The sequence below is a fragment of the Idiotropiscis lumnitzeri genome, unplaced genomic scaffold (assembly GCF_059441095.1).
Source record: "Idiotropiscis lumnitzeri isolate Australia: NSW breed Sydney's pygmy pipehorse unplaced genomic scaffold, RoL_Ilum_1.0 HiC_scaffold_141, whole genome shotgun sequence".
In the NCBI taxonomy this organism is placed as follows: domain Eukaryota; kingdom Metazoa; phylum Chordata; class Actinopteri; order Syngnathiformes; family Syngnathidae; genus Idiotropiscis; species Idiotropiscis lumnitzeri.
The window spans coordinates 451,513-472,679 of NW_028283679.1; the positions used below are offsets into that span (position 1 = coordinate 451,513).

The 21,167-nt window shown below is 40.2% G+C and overlaps 1 long non-coding RNA gene across 1 annotated transcript; it reads left to right on the forward strand.

Moving 5' to 3' along the window:
- The first annotated feature begins 7,687 nt into the window (after positions 1-7,687).
- LOC148315079 (uncharacterized) lies at positions 7,688-7,872 on the forward strand. Its single transcript, XR_015841296.1, has 2 exons — positions 7,688-7,785; positions 7,830-7,872. It is a non-coding gene; the product is annotated as an uncharacterized LOC148315079 (long non-coding RNA).
- The last annotated feature ends 13,295 nt before the right edge of the window (positions 7,873-21,167 follow it).

A 21,167-nucleotide genomic window follows, 5' to 3' on the forward strand; every position in this document is an offset into this window, starting at 1 on the left:
TATTCCTGAAAATAATAAACAGTGATAATAGTACCCATTTTGTTAACTAACTTGTGAAAGAGATAGGAATGTTTCACGTTGATTTGAAAGATAATTGTGCTTACCACCCTCAAAGCTCTGGATTGGTGAAAAGAATGAACAAAAAAAAAAAAAGTGAAAAGGCTATGCATTGAGGAAACGGGGAGGCAGTGGACACAGTGTATGGAAATTAGTAAAACTGTTTGTAAAAACGACAAGCACTGTGACTTTCCATTGAATGTTATGCGAGTCGCCTCTCTGTCCACTTTTAAACCTCGCTTGAAGATGAATATTCGGGCCTTTGACTCAGCATGAGACTGTTGCTGTTCTGTTGTTTTTCTGGTATCTACTGTAAATGTGTTTATGTGAGTTAATTTGAGTTATATACAGAGAGTTGCACTGTATTGTATTTCATTGTATTTAGGACCGAGACGTTGTAAAACATTGTTTGGAAGGCCTTATAGAATACCTCAAATTTAAGAACAAATGGGAAATAGATGCTGAAGCAACTTTAGCTGACTACATGTGAAAAGTGTTAGAAAAACAAAGACAGGCACAAATTTAGAGTGGTGAGGATCTTTCTGTCTCCTAGCAGGGCACTAAACTAGTGGAGCCAGGAGACTGGATGCTTGAAAGACGTTTGAAAATAAGACATATGTAATTACCCAAGGGGGAATGCCATGTTTAGTTTTATTGACAGCTCTCACAGCTGTAAATATAGTAGAAGAGTCAACATTGGTTCATTTGACACATGTAAAAAGGTCATTTTGGTTGAAATCTCCTACAAAGGAGATGAGCGGAAGTCTGATGATAGGGTGGTCTTATTTCATAAGACACCAGACTAAGTAGAGGGGATATTTCAGACAAAATGACCCTGAAGTGGTTAAAAGCAGCTGTTCTATGTTGGATGTATACAATTTTATTCTGATATTTTTGTTGTTGTGTTATATGTGGGAACAACCCAGAGTTACATAAACAAACTATGATGTGACTATAGTACAATACCAACAGTAAGAATCCCAATTACTAATCAAAATGGATTTGCAAACACCAAGCAGATAATTGAAAAAAAAAAAGTGATGGGACATATTTGTGGAGCTTGGACGACATGTTGATAGATTTGAGTTGGAACCATGAGTAATACTCAAGTGGGCAACTATTGGTCCACAGAACAAAGTTACAGGAGAAAGTCTGTACTTTCGTGAAAAGATAGCAATTGGACAACGAGATATCCAAAATAAGCAAATGAAATTGTATTATTGATATTATATTAATGCTTATCTTGATAATACATGTATGGATTGGGTCAGCGTGTATCCTGTGACTAGAGTTGATGTAGATGAACATGTTTTCTATGATAGTTGCTCTTGAAAATTTAAATAGCATTAATGTTGCTGACAGAGCTAAGCGGTTAGGAATCTTTTCACCACCACTGTGTCTGGTTTTGATAGTGGTTGAAATAAACTTCAATCCACTATCAAGAGGGGAAATCTGGTGGTGGTGTGGATATGATAGATCATTTGATAAATCACCCAAAAATGTAAAAGGTTTTGAGACTTAGTGCATATCTGTATGTGTTTTTCATAACTAGGCCCTGCTTATAGATTATTGGTAGTTTCTGGAGAGTGCCATTTCACAAAATGTAATTGATTGATCGTAAATGGTATGTTTTATATTGTTTGTTAATAAACTGTGTGAACTGTCCAATGTCATGACAGGACATCGGTGACGTTAAAAAAGAGAAAGCAGAGTATCACGGCAAAAAAAAAAAAAAAAATGATTCAACATACATGGAAGCCATCGGTGTTCTCCTTAGTGTAAGTAAGTAAGTAAGTGTAAATTAACAGATCAAGTAACAGGATTTGAGTCCTCGAACGAAGAACAAAGAACGCAGACAGGTCAACTGCATCATCACAACGTGCAAAAATTAGGTAATTGGACGCAAAGTGGGTTTGAAACTGTGCATGAACGGCTATCAACCAATCTCTAATGGCATTCCGAAACAGGATGACTGTTGATGTATTGTTGGATGAGAGAGGTGGTGTTTGTGCTATGTTCGGTGAACAATGTTGCACATTTATTCCCAACAACACAGCGGTGGGTGGTCGTCTAACCAGGGCCATAGAGGTCTCAGGACTCTTCATGGTAAAATGAAAGGACAACTGGTCTGTGTATATATATATATATACACATATATATACACATATATATATATATATATATATATATATATATATATATATATATTGTTACTTTGGAATAAAGACATTAAATTGATGTAATTTTGTTTTAGAAAAATGCTGTAGTTTTTTTCTCTGAATACAACCTACAAACGGTTAAAAAGGACATTCTGAAATGTTTTTTTTTTGGGCTATCAAATATTTAGTTTGACACTCAAACCGCACACTATTCGTGTCAATTTGTTTGGTTCTATCTCCATGAGTATTTTTTTGTGGTGCATCAAAAGCGTGTTTTAACTTACTTAGGTAAGACAGGTTTAGTGGAGAGATGAGGCCAAACAGCATCACACATCTATGTGCAAGAGATGGCAACTGACAAAGAACCTTCACACCTACAATAACTGCCCCGATGTAATGTGGTGGCTGAAGATCCTCTTCCTCCCGGACAACAAACACCACCATGGTGCACTTGGCAGGCTCTTGATCCAATTCATCCTACAGACCACCATGATAAAAGACAAATTCATTAGAGTTATTTAGATTAAATTTTTTTCCACCATGAAAAAAAAACAAACAACATATATATGTGTGTGTGTGTGTGTGTGTGTGTGTGTGTGTGTGTGTGTGTGTGTTTATATATATATATATATATATATATATATATATATTTTTTTTTTTTGGAAGCATCTTTCAGGACACTCAAGGCCGCTGTACAGAGTAAAATACGAAAGTAAAAACACAAATACGGGTAGAAACACCAACACGTAAATCAAGCAGGATAAAATACAATAAAGTGGATGAGGGACATATCTGGAATTGGAGAGAGTAATTAAGGCGGAACAGATTGGTTTTGAGTTTAGTTTTAAACACAGGGAGGGTGGTGCAATTACAGAGGTCAGGTGGAGAGAGTTCCAGAGCTGGAGAACCGAATCGCTGAAGGCTCTGTCCCCCATGGTGGCAGGCAAGGGGTGGAGTGAGGAGGATGAAGACCGGAGAGCGCGGGATGGAGTGGGAATATGGATGATGTCTGAAAGGTAGGGAGGGGCGAGGTTGTGAAGAGATTTGAAAGTCATGTGTCATGTCATTATCCACTCCGCTTATCCGGTACAGGGTCACGGGAGGGTGCTGGAGCCTATCCCAGCTGACTACGGGCGAAAGGCGCACTACACCCTGAACTGGTCGCCAGCCATAGATTTGAAAATATATAGAAGAATTTTGAAAATGATTTGTTGATTGACTGGAAGCCAGTGGATCTGCTGAAGGATGGGGGGTTGATGTGATAGGTGGAAGGTGATTGGAATCCATTGCACATCCTTGAGGCACCCTAAAGCTCCCGTATGTCTGTCACTGAGTCTTGAATTTTTACTTAGTAAACTGAATTTGAGCATATGCAGTATTGAATTTTTGGTGAGGAGACCTTTTTTTTGAGGAATTAAAAACGCATTTTAAAGTCCTACATTCAAGTTTATTGGGATATAGTTCTTAACAAAAACATTATGATCGAAAAATTCAGAATCAAATTAAAAATATACAATTTATGTAATTCGAATTCAGTTTTTCAATTCAATAATTCAGTGTTCAATTCAAAACATTCAGGTTTCAATTCAAATATCAAAGTTAAGATATTCACATTCAAATAACCAATATTCAGATTTAGTTTCAAGTGGGACAAATATCAGACCATAGTCCAGCAATTAATCCAAACTCTGTGTCAAATTAAGTGATGATTGTACTGCCTTTATTATTTTAGAGGAGGAGTAATACCTGCTGCTGTATCTTCTAGTGCTGGACGATTAATCAAAATTTAAATCGTGATTTAGATTTCTTAATTTTGAAAATGTTCTAATTGAGGGAAAAATGTTTCAGATTAAGAAAGAGTTCAAACAAATTACATATGTTCAATTTGAGAGAACCTGGCTAACCAAGATGGAACTTTACACCCTGGAATTGAAGGAGATACTTGGAAAAAAAGGCCGAGTTACTGGCACTGAAATAAGACCTATGCTCAGTTCACTCAGTCATGTAAGAGGGTTGTGTTTTATTACTGCAAATAGAATTTGCATCAAACTATTTTGGATAAGTCCATCATAAGCATTAACAGAATAAAACAATAAAAGATCTGTTAGAGCTTATGGATATCTTGCTATTTTTTTTATTTAAAGTTGAGATGCACTTTTTGGGATGTAAGCAATGCATATGTGAGCTTTTATTTATTTAAGACACTTAATCATCTTGTGTCTTTTTAAATAGCAAAACGTTGAAGCTGGAAGGGAGGGCATAATCCATTCCTTGATGAAATTCCTCGGACAGTCTGCAGAGGAACTCATCACGGACTACCAGGTAAATTACAACAGTATTACGTTTTTAAAGCTGCAATTAACTCATAGACTGTGCAGCAAACATTTTTATTTGTCACAATATTCAAATAAATTAATTGCTGCCAGTATGTGACCTGCTCTGGCTAAAGGGTTGGCATTTGGCAAAGGTTACTTTCGGGTAATTGACAAAATAAATCAGAAGGTCCAAAGTTTCGATTTTGAGATTTCTACAAAAATCCTATCCTTGAGGTTGAGGTTTCTATTTTAATTTCCGTTTTCATTGCCCTTTTTATTTATTTTTTGATTCTCATATATGCTGTTATAAACATGTAATGCAGATTGCAAATACTGTCACATATCACTGGTGTCCGGCTGAAACATGTTGTCATAATTTGAGTAATTTCATGTTTTTCTAGATCTAATCTATTGGTCAATCCACACGAGTGGGTGTTACTTGTAAATATTACTGACCAATCTCAAATGTTGAAAATGGTTTGCTCTCTTTGGATGATGCAGTGTTAATGATTGCAAAAACGTGCCATTGGAAGTCTCCTGCAAGGTGAAGATTCTGGAGCTTCTTGGATACTGCCTGAAGACAGCGATATTCAGAACTATAAAAAGCAAACACAAATTTGGGACATTATGCACCTAACCATGGATGTATATGCTCTTTCAGGAAGTCAGCAGAGAACAAGCAAAAGAGGACCAGGCCAAGCAAATACTGAAGGTCTATGTCAGGGGTGTCAAACTCATTTTTATGGACGGGCCACATCGTAGTTGTGGTTTCCCTCAGAGGGACTGTGAACCCATATAAATTGATTGGAAAGCCAGTTTTGAAATCAGAAGCTAGTAAGTAATTGTTCAACAATTTTTCAATTTATTTTAAAAGGGGAGGATTGGTAACAAATAATTGGCAATATCTCATATCTCAGTGTTGTTGTGAAGAAAATATGCTAGAAACAGGAAGTTGATGCAGATGATTTGCCCTTTGCGGGCAACATAAAATTAGGTTGTGGGCCAGATCTGGCCCCGGGCCTTGAGTTTGACACACGTACTCTATGTCTTCCAAGCAAGTGAGGGACAAGAAGACACATCCCATGCCTCTGTTTCCATTGTTGCTTAAGAAAATGAGGTTGTGGAAATGTTGCCAGTCTCCTGCTCATGGGAATTAACTATGCGCTGAACTTACTAAATTTGCAGTACCCGTTTGAGGTGCATCAGAAGCTCTTTCTTGAGATAGATGGCCTGAAACTTGCACTCGGAGTCCATTCCCTGACTCTCCATTGAATGTTAGGCAAGCCCCCTCTCTGTCCACTTTTAAAACGTTTTGAAGACACATTTTTATTCTTTAGCTTTCGACTCAACATGTGACTGTCGTTGTTCTTCTTGTATCTACTGTACGTGTTTTAATTTGTGTTCTAATTTCCTGCTAATTTATACAACACCGTATGAAAAACACTTTGTTACAGCTCCAACTATTATAATTGCAAGTTATTTGTACATGGGTATTTCTTGTTTCGTGGACTAATACTGTGCGCAAATGCAAATGCTCGGCCTTTTATCACAAAAAATGTCCGAAGGGCAAGATCTTAATTCCTCCTCTAATATAAAACCTTCCCGAAGAACAAATCGTATAATTCTAACTTGCTAGATTTAGTCCAATGCACGATACATTTAGGCTAACTCGACGTCGCTCCAGTCAGTAAAGCACGCTTTATAGTTCACCAAAATGCATACCGTGAAATTCTTACCTTGTTTATGCGACGAGGATATTATCCCGTAAGGAGTTACACTGACGCTGTACTGCTTCTTTTTGTATTTCTCTGTTCAGGTCGTCCCTCCCGCATTTCGCCCAAAGTCAGACGGGATAGGCGGCAGCACCTCCCCGCAAGCCAGTACAAGATAGGCGGTGTGGAAGATAAAGATAACACGTCCCTCCGTTTGGATCGGGTATTGTGTTTTCTTTAGAGCTTTTGGTTCGTGTGCACTGTGCAACACAGTCTGAGCGCAAATACAAATGCTCGGCCTTTTATAAATAAAAAAAAAATCCGAAGAACAAGACCATCCTCGTCTAATATAAAACCTTCCCGATGAACGAACCTTATAAAACTTGCCCTCCGTCACAGCAAAACAATTTCTGCAACAATTTCATAAAACCATTTGTAAAAAGACAACGGTAAGATTTCGTCCAGTGTACGATCAGTTTAAGCAAACTGGGTTTAGCTAGTCAGTAAAACACTCTTTATAGTGTAGCAACGTTAGTAACGCTAAATTCTTACCTAGTTTATGAGACGAGTGCTGTACTTGACTATTTTTTGTAATTTATTATTATTTTTTTTTTTTAATGCTTTATAGAGCAAATTGCACCTATGACAGTTGTTATTACCACAGAAGCCATCTCAAATGGTTGCAAACTCTGAGGGTGACTTTGAACCGGAAGTCCCGCCTCAATCGTCATCTGATTGACAGCGGAATCCTGGAGCCAGAGAAGAGAAAAGAATCAGACACGAAGTTGAAGAAGCGGAAAAAAAATAAACATCGAATCTCCAAGTTCTCGCAACGAGGGTGACTGTTGGGGTCTGGAGAAGTGACCGGGAGATGGAGAGCCCCGTATTTTGGTCTTGGTAAGAGGGTAACTCACTTGATGTTGACGAGGGAACCTATGCCGCTATGCTATATACCGGCGTGAGAAAACTACGGCCCGGGGGCCACATGCGGCCCGTTAAACGTTTTAATCCGGCCCGCCGAATTTGAAAAAAAAAAAAAAAAACCTTGTTAATGTTTTATTTTCAAAATAGTGTGGTTTTTCAAAGACAAGCTTTTGTTCACTTTCATTTAAAATTAAATGTATTTTTTTTCTCAGATGAGATGAGGTTACCAAAACACTCCATCCATCTGCTCCTGGTCCAGCCCCTCTGTCAAATTTTAGAACCCATTGTGGCCCGCCAATAAAAAAGTTTTCCCACCCCTGCTATATACTATAAGCTATGTTAATGTCGTCAGGCCATTATAGAGTATTTCTTCTGACATTTTGAAGGAGAAATAATACTCAACGTTTTATTTTTTTATGATGTTTGAGGCATTCTGACTGAAATACAGTTCAATTGAGGTTACCAGTAGTCATTTCCATTACCTGTCAATGTAAATTAGAATGTAACTTACTACAGTGAACCCTCGGTTATCGCGGTTAATGGGGACCGAGACCACCCGCGAAAACTGAAAATCCGCGAAGTAGCGGCGCACCTTCAAAAATGCTTAAAAAAAAAAAAGTGCGAAGTAGCGGCGCACCTTCAAAAATGCTTTAAAAAAAAAGTGCGAAGTAGCGGCGCACCTTCAAAAATGCTTAAAAAAAGAAATAAATAAAATAATAATATATATATATATATATATATATATATACGGGTAGAGAGAGAGAGGGTGAAATTCATGTTATAACAAAAAAAAAAAATTATTAAAACATTTTTTTATTCCCCAGCCATTATTTTTGTATTTATTCAATTACTTCTTTTTGTATTTATTTAATTACTTCGACTTTTACCTGCTGGTACGCCGTCCGGTGTGCCCTGGCATTCTTCATTTATTTATTCATTTATTCATTCATAACTGACAGCCTCGCGCTCCGCTCATGCCCGGGCGGAAGGTGTTCCTCTTCGGCTTAACAACCACGCACGCCGGCCGGTCTCCTCCGGAGCTCTCGCACGGTCCCGAACGGAGCGAAATGTCGCCCCGCTAGTGCCCGGGCGGAAGTTGTTCCTCTTCGGCTTAACTGCCACGCACGCTGGCCGGAGCTCTGGTACGGTCCGAACCGCGCGAAACGTCGCCCCAAATCGTGCCCGGGGGAACGTGCTCTTCTTTGTCCACTCTCCTCTTCGCCCACGTTCTTCTTCGGCGGACGCCGGCCGTCTAACCACTCCAGCGCCCCGTCGTGCCGCTCGGCGAAACTACAATGCCCCCGAATATTTTTTAGACCCGCGAAGCACTGAACCCGCGAAAGGTGAACCGCGAAGTAGCGAGGGTTCACTGTATTGCAACCAGATACCTATAAAATGTCATTTAATTTGCACTGTTTTGATCGCCACTGTTTTGCTCATTGAACAACAAATGAAAAGATGAATCATACACAGTGTTTGTAAAGATAATTGTCAATGTTTTATTAAATGAAATTCCAATGTAAAATTGTGTAATATTGTGTTATATAATGGGTCTACAACATACATTTCTCACAGACAAGTAGAGCTTTTTCTCATGAAATGTGTTGAAAAAAAACTAACATTTGAACATTGTTTTGCGTTACAACATCCGTGTTTACTGGTCATAAATTATTAACTTAAGTTTAATATACACTACACGAGCTGGGTAGCCACCACGCCTCAACCACCATAACAAGTTCGCTAACCCTTTAAGTCGAACGAGGTAGCTAACATATCGGGTTCAATTTGTACCAAAAATATGCTGTTGTGCCTTGTGTCTCTGTATATGTCGTCATGACGTGTCATTTGACAAAGCCTTGTGTCGATGTTAGTTGTCGATGTAACAGTCTTATGTTAGATGTCAATGTATGTCTATGTTAGATCTCAATGTGTCGATGTTAGATGTCAATCTATGTGTCTATATTAGATGTGTTTATGTTAGATGTCTATGTAAATGTTTGTTAGATGTCGATGTGTGTAAGATGTCTATGTAGAGGTTGGTTAGATGTCGATGTCTATGTAAATGTTTATGATGGATGTCGATGTGTCTGTTAGATGTCCGTGTTTGTTAGATGTGATTGTAATGGTTTATGTTATAGACGTCAATGTAAGTGTCAATGTTAGATGCCCATGCATGTTTGTTAGATGTCGATATATGTGTCATTGTTACATTTCAACGTAAATGTTGTTCGTGCAAGTTTCCAGTCCTCCAGCCACGTGACATCATGTGCGTCAAAGTGATAACTCGTACATTTCACGGAGGGAAAAAAAACAGACACCATTGGTAGTTTTGACCGGGAAAAAAAAAATCATTTATTTTTTTCGAACACCTCATGTCTCTTTCAGCGTAAGAATAAACATGACACGACCAAAATAAAATATACCAACACAGGCAAATATTTAAGGAGCACTCAAGAGATACACTTCAGCTCATTTAATCCCACCTATTTTTACTAACGCAAACCCTTCAATTCTAGCGCCCACAGAATAGTGTGCTATAATGCTATAAAAATATGGAGCCTTTACCTGACAGCGTTTGAATATAACTGAATTCCCATTGCTCACGAAAAACTGAGAAACTAAGAACAAACATTTCAAGCACAAGCTTGACTTGACTTCAACAGTTCTATTTTTTCTTTCGTGACAGCTCAGACATCAAAATAATGCTTTCCTTCTATAAAATAAAAACAGCATGACAAAAGGTGCTGAAATAAACTATATACGGAAGTGCGTGAGTGACAGTGTGTGCATGTGTTTTTGCAACGCATGTGTACACCCCGCCATACAAATTACACAATTCGTTGGGTATGTGGTATACACTTAAAAACAATTGCCTTGGAGCAAGTGAACACAACACGTCTCACACTGTATACATGCTGTAGAAGGGCTGGGCGATATGACCTCAAATCAATATCGCGAGAAATCGAGCAATTTTACCTCAATAACGATAAATGCACAATAAATTCCCACGTGGACTAAAATCAAAATAAATGCAGGAATTGCATATTGACTGTTTTTTTTATTGACCAACTGGTACACTTTACTTTCAATGAAAAATAAAAGTACAAAAATCATTTGTATGAACATTCCAAATAGCTTGCAGGGTTCGCGGTTAACTTTAAAAACTGCTTGCCCATAGGGCAAGTGCCACTAAAATTTGCCTTGCCCGAGTGGCCAAATTACTTGCCCGACTTGGGCAAGTGACAATTTTTTTTCTCTAAGAATAAAATGTTTATGGTTGTAAAATGTGCGCCACAAATGTAAATAAACATATAATCTGATAAGCATAAATTAATCTTGTTTTCATCATCAACCATGAAACCCTACTCACAAGAGCAAATGTATCATCCTGTGCAGTTATTGAAAATGTTAATTGTAGTTTTAATAATTAACAAATCTGCATGTTAAATTGGGAAAATGATATTACAGCAATCCAGATGATCAATTTTAAGTCCAGGAGAGCGTATTAATTGAGGAATCACATGAGTAAATTATGAGTGTGGCAAATTTGTGTATTCCTTTAAGACCAGTGCCTGTGGTGCTGCCTCCATAAGTTTCATAGCATAAACAGAACACAGTCACTGACACTATGTCAGGTCACATCATGGAGCTAATGAATTAACAGCCAATAATCAAATATTACTCCCTTCCTTACTCACAACTGAATTGTCTACTTAAAAATATTCGAGCTATTTTAGTCATGTCAGAGGAATCCGAAATGTTCGGATTTGAACGAACTCGTCGCCACTCGTAAACATGCGCAGAAGGTAAGAAAACTTCCGGCTGTCAATTTTCGGCCAAAATATCGTAGGTTTTTGTTGTGTTTTTCAAACTTCAAATGAGGATGCTACGACAGCGAGTTCCAATACTGCGGGATTTATTGACGTCCACTTTAACTCGACATTCACTGAACTAACTGATCCCCGTAGCGCCCGCCCATTACCCCCGATAAGGCCAATGGACCATACCAAAACATAAGGGGTTGTCTGGGTTAAACCATCACCATACAGTGCACACAAACAGATCACACCACCGTTTTCGTCAAAATTAAAGATATTTGGCTGCTTTAAAAAATGCTTGCCCGGTCGGGCAAGTTGCCCATAATTTTACCTTGCCCGTGGCCAAATTTCACTTGCCCCGGGCAATCGGGAAGCGGTTAACCGCGAACCCTGAGCTTGCTTTGCATGACTTGAACAATGTCACAAAGAAAAAGGGTACCTCTTGCGAAATCTTTTTCTGCAAATAGATTGCGCCAAGATGCTCTCATGATGTAAATAATGGCAAATAAAAAAACGCGAAATAAAATGAAAGAAAATGTCAATGCAAGCCAAATAAACAAGTGGGTATTATCGGGGAAAATGTGCCGTCTCGAGTACTCTGCTGCGCAGTCGCCACTTGTCATCTATGGAATGCACAGTTAGGCTCAATCAGGGATCCATGTTGCGACCCGACCACAAGTCGGATGTAGATGCAAAATGCTTGACATGTCTAAGCTCCCGGCCCGATGTAGTCCATATCGGGAAATACGGCTTTCATGAAGCGTTTAAATCCTGTGCGCGCCACGTAACTAGAGGAGCTTTATCTTTAGCTATGTGCTAAGCTATCGCGTCCACCTCTGAGACGTTCTCTCGTATGGTGTCGCCTCCGTTCATGGGCTGTTGTCACTTGTCGAACCTTGCTTCTCACTTTGAACTTTCAGCACAGCATGGTTGTGTTGTGGGTGGTGAGAAAGCTTCTGGATTTGAATCGCCAGCAACGAGAGCGACAGACGGGTGGAGTCACATGACTAGAGGCGCTGTAGCGGTCTTAAAGGGGCATGAACATTGCCGCAGACAAAAGGCTTTTCTTTTTTTATTCATCGAATTTTCCGACATGGGCAAAATGATTTCGGTCATTGTAATAAATTTCGGTAACGGTAAATTTTCGGTTTATGCTGTAGCATGGCTTTCTTTGCCGTGGGTGTCAAATATTTTACTTTGTTTTCAGAGTGCTTACAGACCTCTTGGTTTTGCCTCAAAATAATTGTCTGCAAAGCAGTCTGTGCCATCCGCATCATTGATGTGCAGGAGTAGCTTGTTGGTAATAAATAGCTGCAAGAAGTCCGCTGTTTGCCGCAGCATCCAGTGGTCCAGCGCTCGCAGTGAAAGTCTTGTCTGGCAGCCCGAACCATCCCCAAACATTTCGAGATGCACGCCCACTAAATTCCAGAAATATAAACATGGACAAACTTGACATTCTTCCAGATTCTGTCTCTTTGCATTGTTTTGAAGTTACTCCTGCAACTTTTCCACTTCTTCGATCCTCCCCATTGTCTGAAAAAGAAGTGTATATTTTGATTTGAAATAATGACCTCAACATACCAATACATTTGTTTATCATCTGAACTGGATTATTTTGAAACAACATTTGGGATGGACATCTGGGATTTGTTGTTGTGTATATTCAGAGTAATCCTTTACTTGTATATAGCTAAAGCAATAGTCGCTGGCCTTGAAAATGGGTACAAGACTTGACCAAATTAAGATGCCATAAGGTCTAATTTGCCCCTTCTCTACCACAACCGATTTAGAGGCCATTAGTAACAGATTTGAGAAGACCACTTTTAAAGATATGAAGCCAGAGCTCGGCACCGGACCCATTTTTATTATTTATTATAATTTTAATGTATTATTGAGCAAATGACACAATATGTCAGTAGTGATTACCACAGAAGTCATGTCAAAATAGTGCAAATTCTGAGGTCGACTTCAAATCAGACAGGCGGAGACGAGCGCCAGAGAAGAGATGAGAATCAGAAGAGATGTTGAAGAAGCTAATAACAAAAAAAACAAAAAAACACATCAAATCTCCATGTAGTAGCAACGGGGATGGCTCATGGGGTCAGGAGAAGTGAGCGGGAGATGGGGAGTATGAGGTGCCGTTGGGGACAAAAGTCAGGAATCGCTTCACACTTCTGAAATGCACTCTTACACACCAGTGAAATTGTTGTTGCTCATGCATACTTATGAAACGCTATCATACATACGAGTGAAACGCTCTCATACACACTAGTGAAATAGTTGTTGCTCATACACTCGTCAAATGCGCTCATACACATAGGTGAAACATTCTCATACACACCAGTGAAAGGCGCTCAGGCACAATTGTGAAATTATTGTTATTCATAAATACAACTGAAACATGCTCATGCCCATACACGAGTGAAATGCTTTCATACAAACACCCACACTGTTGAAAATGCTGTCATGAACACAAGATCGCTTACAAATACTAAAATGTAAAAATTAATCATTTATTTAGCAGGGATGCATGGTGGGCGACTTGTTAGCACGATGGTCTCACAATGCAGAGGTCGCGGGATTGATTCCGGCTTTCCTGTTTGGAGTTTGCATGTTTCCCACACGCCTGCGTGGGTTCTCCGGTTTCCTCCCACATTCCAAACACATGCATGGCAGGTTGTTTGGACACCCTAAATTGGTGTGAGTGTGAGCGCGGATGGTTGTTTGTCTTTGTGTGACCTGCGATTGGCTGGCAACCAGTTTAGGGTGTACCCCACCTACTGCCCCAAGATAGCTGGGATAGGCTCCAGCACCCCCCGCAACCCTTGTGAGGAGAAGCCGTACAGATAATGGATGGTGGGATGGCATTCATAATGGACGGCCGCCACGGTGGGCGACTTGTGAGCACGATGGTCTCACAATGCAGAGGTTGTGGGATCGATTCCGGCTCCGGCCTTCCTGTGTAGAGTTTGCATGTTCTCCCAAGCCTGCGTAGTTTTCTCTGAGTTCGCCAGTTTCCTCGCACATTGCAAAAACATGCATCCATTTACTCTGATGCCAATGTTTTCTGTACCTTATGGCAGATTTTTCTCTTTGCCGAAGACTATTAGCACTTGTAGAGCGAGGACCTGTGCCACAGTCGTCAACTGCACCCTAAAATCAGATCATTTTGTATTTTAGACATTACACACTACACAGTTAAAGATGGTCCAAAAAAGAAAAATGGATTAATGTATTTCAACTTACATAATACTCTTTAAAGAGCTGACCAGCTCATTCCCAGAGGTACGTATTGGGGCGTATTGGTCGTCTTTACAGAAGACTCCAGGAGGTAACTCAGGTTTGACCTTCAGCCACAACAGAGTGTTGGGTGTGAGTGCTTCCAAGTCGTTGAGGTCGGAAGATGTCCTTGTGATAGGCCTGCTGTTTATAACTGCTTCAGCCTCACCAAGCAAGGTATATTGACTTTCTTCACCCGAAATTTGTTCTTTTACAGTGACATTCAGGATTTTTCTCACAGACCAAATAAGTCGCTCACAGCTTCCTCCGTGGTGGGAACCTGCTGGGGGATTGCTATGCCACTGAATACCTTTTTACAGCAAGTGTTTCTCGATTTACTTAGTGTTCCATTCTTTGATTGATTTCTTCATTTCACTGTCAGCTGATCTAAAGTTGGTTCCGTTATCAGAATACATCTCTCTCACTTGTCCTCTTCTGACAAGAAATCTTCGGATTGCGTTGAGACAAGCATCTGTGTCACGTGAAGATGCAATTTCCAGATGTACGGCTCGTACAGCGAGACATGTAAAAATCACGCCGTATCTCTTTACTTGTCCTCTAACCCTACTTACTTAGAATGGACCAAAATAATCAACGCCAATTCTCTTGAAAGGCGGATCGTCAGGTAGCACTCTTCTGATGACTCTAGCAGCTCGAGGTATCCAAAACTGTTGATGCAGATTAGCCATCATGTGGTTCCTTCCAGCGTGAGCTGTAATCTCATGAATGTATCTCAGGACTAGCTTTGTGTTATGTGAATCCTTGGCAAGATGGCTTGCTGTTTTGCTGTTTCAGGCATGGCTGCGTGGCTCAACTGTCCACCAACCCTCATGACACCATCTTGAAGTACTATATTGAACTTGTAAAGTGGGCTACTTTTCTTCACCCTTTTTTGTTTTTCAAATATGGCTAAATCTTTTTTGAAACTTCGCCTTTGACAGTATTTCACAAGTTCTCTTTCTGCTTTATCCAAGTCGTCGCAGGTCAAATACTTTCCTTTGACAGTTCTCTTGAATAAATTCATCTTGCCTTCTTCACCTAATGTGATTAACTCCTTTCTATTTTCCTTTACTCTGTCAGTAAGTCTTTCAGCTTTAGAAACCAGGCTACGGCCTGCTTCAATGCTGTCCAAGACGAATAATGGTTCATCCACTGGCCCAGAGAATCTTTGGGCTACAGTGACTGAATTACATGCACTTGAGTCACTCATTTGACCTCCAGGTCATTAATTGGTAATTTGAAGTGGTTTTTGTGTTTAACTAAATTCCTGGACACTGCCTGATTTTTTTCAGAGCTGTACAACCACTAGAAAGGGTGGTTCCCACAATGTGAGTTTTGCTCAGGTGGCCCAACAATGTCACAAAAACAAGTAGGGGTGTGTGTGTGTGTTTGTATAAGCTACATGTTGGGGACCAACATCGGACAGCACACCCACTGTAGGGGACCAAAATTTTTGTGGGGACCAAAAATCTGGGCCCCACAAAAAAGAGCATTGAATTCAGTGATAAGAAGCTCAGGGGGAGGTCCTGTCAAAGTTTCAGGGCTTCCCAGGAAGGTCACAAAAACAAGACGAGTGTGCTAGAAATGTGTGTGCGGAAAAATTACTCAGGATCGCTGTCTAGTGGTCGGTCCCGGTACTGCACTTACGCACACTTCACACACTCGGCTGGTCTGCGCATGTGCAGGACAGTCTGCTTTATGTCAGGCAGCCACCCTCCCCTCCCCCACAGCCCAACCCGAAAAATTGAGATGTTAGTTAAGTATTTATTCCTATTATTGAGTGAGATTACATATTTTTACTTGGCAGCTGGCACAACAGCTAAGCTTGGAGCACAGTTATTGCAAAATAAAATAAATAAACAGTAACAACAATAACGATTGTTAATATTGTTATACTTTATAGCGTAACCTATTTATACTAATTTTCTGTATGCAATTTCAAGTGCAACTAATATAGTTGTGCATATAGATAGCCACCAAACTCCATACATTAGATAAAAATAAGAGCCACGATGTTAACCAATTAACAGTTCAAGAAAAAAGCAGACATCCAAGAACTTGCTTTGTTACTTTTGCGTGGCCAGAACTACAAACCCCAAAGCAGAGCAAACCCAAAACATCAGAGAAAGTACAATACTTTTGTCAAGGAGTGGTGCTGCTGCTTTGCGATCGCTGCCACCATAGTGAACGCGCTCCCACATTCGTGCACACGCACACATGCCACACACCTGTTTTCCACGTCCTGTCAGTCCACTCCGTCGGTCCGCATTTATTTCGTTGGTCAGCCATCACGGTTGGGTGCGCACTAGATCGCTGTTAAACCATCTTCTACGCCACAGTCCTCGTGTTCAACAAACATTTCTCCCGAATTCGCCTACCATGCACAACTCTCCACTTTCAAACCGAGCGCCGCTGTTACTTCCGGGTTTTTAGCGCCAAGCACTTGACGCTAGCGTGTGACGTCATGGCGAAATACTAGGTTTTAAAATAAAAATTTTCTTTTTTTTGTACAGTCTAAGTGCATGGGGTTATGATAGATCGAATGAGTATACCTTTATGTACTCACTAACATTTATGTTGATCATAAAATGTTGTTTTGATGAAGAAAACTGTTATTTTTTAGAATCAATTGGCTTAGGGCACTTGGGCAAACTACGGCCCGGGGGCCACTTGTGGCCCGTTAAACGTTTCAATCCAGCCCCCCAAACTTGAAAAAAATTAAATGAATAAGCCTTGTTAATGGTTTATTTTCTAAATACTGTGGTTTTTCAAAGACATATATATTGTTGTAATGCTTTTGTTCACTTTCGTTTAAAATTAAATGTATTTTAGGACTCATTGTGCCCCCCCCCCCCCCCTCCCAATCAAAAAGTTTGCCCATCCCTGGCATAGTGGATGGGCCGAGGAGTTTAAAAGGCACACATCATGCATTTTTCAGTCAGTTTTAGCCAGGGCTTGGTATGGGGAAGACCAGCTGGTTTACATGTAATCATTAAATTTTCCCAAGTTTTATTTAAGTTAATTGGACAAAACAAAAAAACGCAATATTCTTCTGCCAGAGAGTATGTAATATTCTTCTGCCATTTTATTGTAGAGGGCCATTTTGAGCCCCTAACAATATTATTCAACCAAGAGATCATGAGTCGTCGCCCACTTACTTTCTGAAGTCAGCTGGGATGTCACGGCTGTGACCCTCGTGAGGATAAAGTGGTTCAGATGGAAAAGTAGGACTAAGGGCTTTTTCTCAGGTTTCCATGCGCAAATCCATGTATATTAGGTTAATTGGAGACTCTAAATTCTCTACTCATCAAATGACATTCGTGACCCTGATGGATAGATAAAATAGATTATTAATCTGCCATGGGAAGTCCAAGGTGTCTGGTAGAAAGAAATGCATTCATACACTCATTACACAGTCAACCAAGCAAAGACACAAAGCCTAGGGCAGGGGCGGGCAAACTTTTTGATTGGAGGACCACAATGGGTTCTAAAATATGACAGAGGGGCCGGACCAGGAGCAGATGGATGGAGTGTTTTGGAAACCTCACCTCATCTGAGAAAAAAAATACATTTAATTTTATATGAAAGTGAATAAAAGCATTCCAACAATAATATTTGTCTTTGAAAACCACAGTGTTTAGAAAATAAAACATTAACAAGGTTTATTCATTAAATTTTTTTCAAGTTCGGCGGCCCGGATTAAAACTTTTAACGGGCCGCATGTGGCCCCCGGGCCGTAGTTTGCCCTCGCCTGGCCTAGGGCATAAACACATACATGTAATATCCAATCCGCTTATTCTCACAAGGATAGCGTGCTGGAGCCTACCCAGCTGTCAACGGGCAGTAGGCGGGGCACACCCTGAAGTGGTTGCCAGCCAATCGCAGGACACGCAAAGACGAACAACCATCTGCGCTCAAACTCACTCACAAATGCAACCTCCACACAGGAAAGCTGGGTCCCGGGATCGAACCCTGCACCTTGGGACTGCGAGCCGGATGTCCTAACCAGTCTTAACTCATTAAATACCAGCCATTTTCACTGGAGCAACCCACTCAATCCCAGAGTTTTCCTGGGTTTTGACTAATATTGCAAGGCCCACAGAATATTGTATTCTAATGCTATATAGACATGGAGCACACCCGAAGAAAGATGAGACTCTCTTCTTTCAACAGAAAAAAAATGTTTGTTCCTATCTTTTTCCATTCTTGAACAATCGGCATTTGAAAATAGCTAAATTTCATGAAAACTCCAATCCCTGGGGAAAAAACTGAGAAAATGAGCTTTTTGTAAACTGATGCATTTTGACCATAATTTGAACTTTGACACTATTATTTATGGCTTTTATGACACCTCTAACATCTAAATAATGCATGCCTTCTATAAAATAACAAAAAAAAGCACAAAAAATATGTTTTTGATAAAATAAATTTATTTGCACATAACACTAAACGACTGAACTGTTGAACTATGTACAAAAATGAAATACATCAGTGTCATACATACTTTTTTTTTGTGTGATATAAAATAAAACAGTTGCCTTGATGCAAGGGCACACAACATAGTTCACACCACATTCTTGTTTCACTCCGTTTGCCTTTGCGCAAACAGACCCGACACTTTCGTTGTGGTCTGGCTTTGCTGGTCCGTGGAAAATAGGCGAGCTTGTGTTTGTCCACTGGGGTTTGTGTGAAAATAATTGTCTGGGAAGTGATTGCTGGCATCCGCGATGTGCTGCAGAAGCTCATCCGTGAGAAACAGCTGCAGGAAATCAGCTGGCTCCTCAGACTCCAAATGGGCAGCGGCATTCAGTGGTCCAGGGGTTGCTGTAAAGTCGATTTTCCTCGGTTGCCATCCAGTGTGACGCCATCCGGAACCACTGCTTCCTGATGCACAACCTGTAAATTACAGAAATATAAACAATTGGAAATATATATTTATTGCTGCATTTTATTGCTGGCGTGTGAAGTTTCATATTATAATTTACCTTTCTTTACACCAACAAGACGAGGAGGAACTTTCTTGCCGCGGGATGCACAATCTGTGAATTTTAGAAAGTATGCATGATTACCACACCATTCAGTATTGTTGTTTCCTCGTCGGGGAGGAGATACGCTCGCGTCTAACTGCACATTTATGCGACATTTTCTGCCCGCAAGATGCATGATATGTACAATAAAAGCATGAGGGGTAAAACCACATGTTCAATGGTAACTTGCGAGCGCTTACCTCCTCGTTCGGGGGGATCTGGTGAGGACTCTCAGCTGCTTTGGCTATTGTCCGAAGGCAGGCGATGCAGGCCGCAAGGCACGCGCACCCTCTTTAGACGCCTGTTTGTTGTGACGACGACGAAGCGTCATCCTCTCAACCAAAGCGTCTCCATCGCCTTGATGCTTTTAGGAAGCTTTTTTTTACAAAAACGCATTCCTCGATCGTCATTTGCTTGGAGGATTTCATTGCTAACGCTACTAATGCGACTGCTGCTAGTGCTGCCGATGCTGCTGCTACCCACGCTGCTCTCCACACTTATAAGTCTACCCCAGGATCCCGCCCCCCATTTGTACCTCTGGCGCAGATTCAAGGCGGATCTTTTGCACCTCTGCCCCCTGCTGGGTGATTTTTACATGATTCACAATGCGGACAAGGCTGATTCTCAGTCAGAGGTTGCATCAGACCCTTATGTACACTATGACGTAAAAAAGACAGGAAACGTACTTATACGTCTTTGGTAGAGGGCGCCATTGCATTAAAAGACGTCTTTGTACGTCTAAGGGAGTAAATGAGTTGAACAAAGTACAGGGTCCTTCACCTGACTACAGATGATCTTCTGGGGACTTTATTTGGTTTTAATCACTTTTGGGGTCTGTATCTATGCACACTCCCTGGTTTTGCTACCTTCCCGGGTACCACATACACACTGCTTAGTTTCTCTGCCTTCGTGGGTACCACATACATATTGCTTGGTTTCTCTGCCTTCCTGGGTACGACATACACACTGCCTGGTTTTGCTACCTTCCTGGGTACCAGTCACACAAACGTCAGACGACTCAGCACATACCGACTGTCTCAGCACTACACACTTTCACTCCAAGGCAGTGCTGTGAACCAACTTACTGACAAGAGGTAGTATTTAGAATTTTAAAAAGTGCTTGAAAGGTTTTGTTCATGTAAAACCAACAGATTATGACATTATTATTATTATTTAAATCAGTATTAAACAGCATCAGCATAGGTTAAAGATATTATACAGACTATATACGATAAAAAAATACTAAACCACCCTTGCTTTTCCGTCATTTCTTGTATAAGTTAACACACAGATGTATAACATTTGTTTATACAAATATAACGATTAAAAAGTAGCTGATTAGAGTTTTAATTTTGTATTCATTAATCTGTAATAAAAATGGACATATTTTGGTTAATAAAATTAACAAGAAATAAAAGTAAAGGGTGTTCTAATACTTTTTTCAAGATTGTCCTAACATACATTTAATGTTTACAGTATATGTCTTCGGAAGAAGCGCAGCATTAGATTTTTTTTTTTGTTCTCTCTCTTTGACTTCTGAATTTGAATTTCTGTCACAGATGTGCTTGAATTCTATTTTGGATGATTTGTGTTAAACTGCACAAATATTTGAAGAGCCATAGAATTCAAGAATCACACCAGTGCTGCTACTCCTCCGAACGGGTGAACGCCCTTGATTAACAACCTGCGTTGAGGTGGCTTTTGAGATTCGTGGTGTGGGAGAAAAATCTCTGAAGGCATTCTTAGACTTCAAGAGAGGGTCCACAATTTTCAAAGATTCACTTCCGTCTGAATCAGAGGCCTCACTTGTATCCGGAATATATTCATCTCCACTGTCATCTGAGTTGGAGTAATAATGCTTATCCATTCCAAAGTC